We start from the raw sequence: 6,081 nt of genomic DNA, 5'->3' as shown, positions 1-6,081 counted from the left end.
GATTCACGAGAAGAACTACACGACCCATGACTTGGAACTCAGAGCTGTGGTGTTTGCTCTTAAGATATTGAGGCATTACTTGTACGGTACCAAGTTTACCATTTACACCGACCACAAGAATCTCCAACATATCTACGATCAGAAGTAGCTGAACATGCGACAGCGTCGTTGGGTCGAGCTGCTTAAGGATTATGATTGTGCCATCAAGTACCACCCTGGCAAGGCCAATGTAGTGGCCGATGCTCTCAGCAAGAAAGAAACCGATAAACCTAGATGAGTGCGGGCATTACAACTCACGATTCACGCCAACTTACCTGATCAGATTCGCGATGCACAACTCGAAGCCTTGAAAGACGATAATCTCCCATCAGAACTTATGCGGGGCATGAACAAGCAACTTGAAACCAAATCGGACGGGGTCCGATATTTCGAAAACCGGATTTGGGTCCCTCGATACGGAGAGTTGAGAACTCTAGTGATGGACGAAGCACACAAGTCCCGATATTCCATCCACCCTGGCTCAGATAAAATGTACCATGACCTAAAGGCACTTTACTGGTGGCCAAACATGAAAGCCGACATTGCCACCTACGTGAGCAAATGCTTGATGTGTGCAAGAGTCAAAATAGAATATCAGAAACCATCTGGTCTGCTACAGCAACCGGAACTTCCAACGTGGAAATGGGAACACATTTCCATGGATTTCATCACGGGATTACCCAAAACACCGACGGGATGCGATACCATCTGGGTGATCATTGACCGGTTGACTAAGTCTGCACACTTCTTAGCAATCAAGGAATCGGACAAAATGGAAAGACTGACTCGCATCTATATGAAAGAAGTAGTGTCTAGACATGGAGTGCCTGTCTCAATCATATCTGATCGAGATTCCCGTTTCACTTCGCTACTACCCACAGTCCCTCCCTCCCACACCATTACCATCGCTTACCGCCCCTCTGGTGCGTTTATTGCCAGCGGGCGTCAATAGACAACGAATAGCCTTAAACGAGCTTAAATTATTTAAACACAAAGTTGACCCTTTTTTGAGTTTAGGCGGGGATATAAATAAATAATAAACCCTCACTCCTCCTTCCCAAACACGCACAAATCTTACCAATCCGCCATGGAATCAACCAAACACACCTGCTTAAAACTCCAAACCCCCCAAAATCCGATTATCACTTATTATTCGTTCTAACCGTCGATTTATTCTATTTTCGTTTGCAGCATCAGAAGAGGAGGTGAAAGAGAGAGCGTCTAATTGGGATCAACCCGTATCCGACTACATCGATTTGTCCGAGCGCTATCTACGGTTTCAACAACCCGGTTACGTATACGGCTTCGCTGATGCTGGAGCTGGATTAAAACGAGTAGGTAGTTTTATCTTAACTCATTATTATTATTATTATTATTATTATGGTTTAATTTTATGATAAGTGTTTTAAGTAATTGAATCTGGAGAAATATGTAAGAAGCTTGTGTAAGAAGTTGATATTATTGGCAAAATGATTATTAAGATTAATTGGAAATATATGAGCTCTGATCAATTCACTTTAGTGATGCTAAATCCCTTGCAGTTATCATGGACTTATGAAAAAGAAGGTACAAAGCTAGAGTGGAGATGGAAATTTAAACCAGCTGAAAATAGTATGAAGATAACTGCAGGAATCTTGGATTTCCTGATGGATGCTAACATTCGCCTAAGTGTAACGATAACACACAGTTTATTATTATTGCTTTATTGTTACTTGTTAATGTTGTTATTAAGTTTCTGTTAATGTTCTTTTTTCTTTTAACAAAACAGGAGGAAGTTGTGATGAAAACAAAGTCAAATGATAAACTAAAAGCAGAAGCTGAGAAATGTCTAGAACAAAGTGAGAAGTTTCAGAATGAGAAGGCAGAGTTTGAAACTAAAATTTATACTAAGGTGTTTCTTATATGCTCCAAATTAATGAAATTGTTGGTCAAAGCATATGAATTTGATATGTTAACAATTAACTACTAATAATTAGTAAATCAACATTATCATCCTTTCTTGTGCAATTGTAACCATATTTAAAAATATTGCAGTTTCTTTGCGTGTTGAACTCAAAGAAAGCAAAACTAAGAGAGCTCAGAGACCGTGTGTCATCAGATCATGCAAAATCACATGATGACGATGATGAATCGAGTCAGAAAACCGAGACTTATGATGGTGATACTGAAGATGAAGAAGACACTGCTATGCATATTACCAGCACTTCAAAGGGCACATCTCGTGGTCAGAAAAGAAAGTAGGAGTTTGATTCTTGAATACGTGTTTATGTTAAAACGTTTATACTTGTTTGCTTTCATATGTTGACATGAAGTCTATGTACATGGTTCGGTTTTACTTTAGGTCAGATTATGGTTCTTGTTTTGCCAATGCCATGCGATCTTTGGCATGAGCGTAGAGCCTTTGGACTAGTGTTGGCTTGAACCTAGACCTGTTCATGCACCTAAGCCGGTCCTAGGAAAATGCAAACCAAACTAACTCGCCTTTTTTTTTTTTTCTGTGAAACATATATTCTTTCACTAAGAAAACTAAATGTGGTAGCATAATTTGGTGGAATAATTTGGATGGACTCATGGAAGTTTCACTCATCTAAAAGGAGCTTTTCTCAATATGATGCGTAATAGTTTCACTCATCTAATATAATTAAAATACTTTTTAGCTTTTATATAAAGAAGAAAACGAGTTAATTTGTGAGAACAACACGGATGCTACTAAGTACAGTTTAGGGAAGACAAAATAGAATAATAAGTTGACAACTCTATCAATACAAAAAAAGATTATCGATTGCTTTGCGAAAGAGGTTCCAAAATGCTTTGTGAAGAAATTAAAGATGATGTGTTTGGGTTGTTAGCAGATGAGTATAGTGATGTGTCTCAAAAGAAACAAATGGCTGTAGCTATGAGATATGTTGATAAACTAGGAGTTGTTAAAGTGTTTAATTGGATTCACGTGAAGAATACATATTCTTCAACTCTTAAAAAGCGATTGTTTCTTTATTAGCAGATAATCAGTTAAGCATAGATCAAGTAAGTAATACGTTTCATACTTTCATTACATAAACTTAAAGATTATATTGTATCCTGTAGTTTATTTTTGTTTAAACAGGTCAAGGAGTCAAGGTTATGACGGTGCAAGCAACATGCGAGGAGAGTTTAATGGATTAAAAGATTTGATGTTGATAATTCATTAGCAAATTACAGACATTGCTTTGCTCATCAACTTCAGTTAGTGATGTGGTTTTTGCAAGAAAACATACCGGTGTGTGCTTCTTGCAAAAGAAATATATGATGTTGGAGGCAAAAATAAGAGAGTGGAAATAGAAATTCTCCTTGGTGAAATTAAGATATAAAAATGATTAAACCAAGAGGTTTCTCTTGTAAGAGTTGGAGACACACGTTGAGGTTCTCATAATAAAACAATCATAACTTTGTTTAAATAACCCAGGAAGATTTTTAGGTACTTGATTTTATTAAAGAAGATGGAGAGTGTGCAACAACGAATTCTATCATATTTTAAGATTTTTGATTTTGTGTTTTATATACACTTGTTGGACGATACTTTAGCCTTCACAAATTCTCACATCTTAAAAAAAAGGAGTTAAGACTTGTTAGAAGCGTTTAAGTTGATAATCGGGATAAATAGAGCATTGAATAATCTAAGTCAAAATGGTTTTGACAAGATGTTGGCTAGAGTGACATCGTTTTGTGAAAAAAAAAACAAGATTACGATGATAGATATGACAAAATTTATGGTAATCAAAGAAACAGGATGAATATCATTACTAATCGACATCATTTTGAGGTTGAAGTTTTTAATAAGGTTTAGGATATGCAAATTTAAGAACTTGACAATAGACTTAGTGAGGTCTCAACTAGCTTGATAAAAAATATGTCCGGTTTAATTCCTTGTGACTCGTTTTCTAAGTTTGACGTATCTAAGATAGTGACATTTTCTTATATGTATCCGAATGACATTAGTAATAAAGAAAAATGTGTATTTCTAGTGATCTTACGACCTTTTATCACAATTTAAAGGAAGGTGATAAATGTGCAAAATTGGGTGGAATGTGTGGCATTGCTCGTGTAACGGTGGAACCAGAAAATACGTCACTTTTTATTTGGTTTATCGTACATTGAAGTTAGCATTGGTTTTACCAGTTGCAAACGCAACCGTTTAGAGTTGTTTTTTCTTCTAAAATGAAGCTTATCATGACGAATTTGTGCAATCGAATTGGTGATGAGTATTTGAACAATGTTTTAATTTGTGTGGTCGAAAAAGAAGCTCCTGATAAAGTAAAAGAAGGTGATGTAAGGGCATGATTTCAAGCTTTTAAAAATCAAAGAGGAGCAATATGCAGCTAATGTGTTTAAGTTTATTTATTTTGTGTTTAATATGAAATACATTAATAAAAAAATGTACCTTACCCTTGACATTTGGGTCTAGATCTGCCACTTCCACAAACATTTGACATATATACGTGTTAGCCTCCCGACTTTATTTACAAACTTTAGTTTATTAGACTTTTGACACAAAACTTCTGCGTATATACTTTTCTTGAGGATTAAGTTGTAAACCGTAGTATGTTCTCTATATATGTTCATTGTACTTATAATATCCTCATCACAAGTGAGGCATATAACAAAAATAAAGTATCATGTCTGCAACTCGTGGACATAAGTTAGCCGAGCGAATCACGTAAATCTCACTTGTTTATCTTCGTTTATTATTTCTCTTGCAGTATCATTTGTGTTTGTGTCTGTTTTGCAATACTCGAATCCCTAACATTCACCTCACCAAGTGACTAGCGATTACTACAACACTATTTACGAGTGTGAACACTAATGCAATTTTTCAACAACACAAATAAAAGATAATTGATATTGCATGTTTCAAAAGAGAAATGCTCCATGTAGCTTCAAACCTTAATAAATTAGTATTCTTTAACACAAATAAAACTGAAGAAGACTAAAACACGTACGTTTATGTTGCTCCGTCTTAATTTATGCATCAAAACAATTTTAAATTACAAAAAATATTAATTAAATCTAAAGGGATGGGGCATTATTTAGATACCTCTTTGGGCAATTTTAATTAGAGCAATATCGTCCATGACAATAAGACCACCACCCGTAGTGGTCAATTGTGGGGTGGCGTTTTGGGTTTAAAATGCCAAAACAACACCGCTTTCTTGGTATTTTGATTTTTGAATGACTCTTTGAGCGCGAAAGTTGTGTATAAAACATCTTTTTTATAATCTTTCAACAAATCATATTTTTTTTTAAATTTTTATTTTTATTTATATTATTGTAAGGCCCCGTTACCGGTAACCATACTTTCGTGTTGGATTTACTCATAAACACAGTTCTATATCAGAGTTAATTAAAACATTTACGCGGAATATAAAACTTTCATAAAACATTACAATATTTCATAACTTGTCTCAAAACGTCCTTTGTCTTTCACATTAAAACATTAAAATTAAAACATCGTAAGTCTTCAGATGCCAGGCTCTTATTCTTCTGCCATGCGTCCCCGCTCAAGCCAGCTGTCTCATCCTACTCACCTGCGTGCATACTAAAAGTCAGCTACGCTGAGTGAGTTCTAGTTAATCACATAATCATACAATACATTCTTTACACTTCATACTTAACCTCTTAACTTTCTTTCATACACACTTAAGTGTTTTTACTTTCATTTTTACCTTCATACTTTCTTTACATACATAATCATACGTTTTAAAGAGCCTTTCGCCCTATAACCTCACAGATATTATAAGGGTCTGGTCCCTAGTTTTCGAATATTAGAAGGGTTCGATTCCCTAACCTCACAGATATTATAAGGGTCTGGTCCCTACCATCACAGATATTATAAGGGTCTGGTCCCTAACATCACAGATATTATAAGGGTCTGGTCCCTAGTTTTCGAATATTAGTAGGGTTCGATTCCCTCTTCGTTCCATACATTATACTCCGAGTATTTTTAGGGCTCGGTACCCTTTTCGTAGCCATACAACCATACATCATACCTCGAGTATTATTAGGGCT

The 6,081-nt window shown here is 35.6% G+C and overlaps 1 pseudogene across 1 annotated transcript; it reads left to right on the top strand.

Annotated features, from left to right (window-relative positions):
• Window positions 1-1,085: 1,085 nt before the first annotated feature.
• On the top strand, window positions 1,086-2,407 carry LOC143554533 (DNA repair protein XRCC4-like; annotated as a pseudogene). Its single transcript, XR_013139034.1, has 4 exons — window positions 1,086-1,373; window positions 1,581-1,709; window positions 1,808-1,930; window positions 2,074-2,407. The product of XR_013139034.1 is annotated as a DNA repair protein XRCC4-like (transcript).
• The last annotated feature ends 3,674 nt before the right edge of the window (window positions 2,408-6,081 follow it).

Source organism: Bidens hawaiensis, unplaced genomic scaffold (genome assembly GCF_021521415.1).
Source record: "Bidens hawaiensis isolate Kalapana, Puna unplaced genomic scaffold, B.hawaiensis_p1.1 tig00017759_1, whole genome shotgun sequence".
Taxonomy (NCBI): Eukaryota; Viridiplantae; Streptophyta; class Magnoliopsida; order Asterales; family Asteraceae; genus Bidens; species Bidens hawaiensis.
Note: the sequence above shows the minus strand (reverse complement) of the source record. Positions and strands in the feature narration are given on the sequence as shown.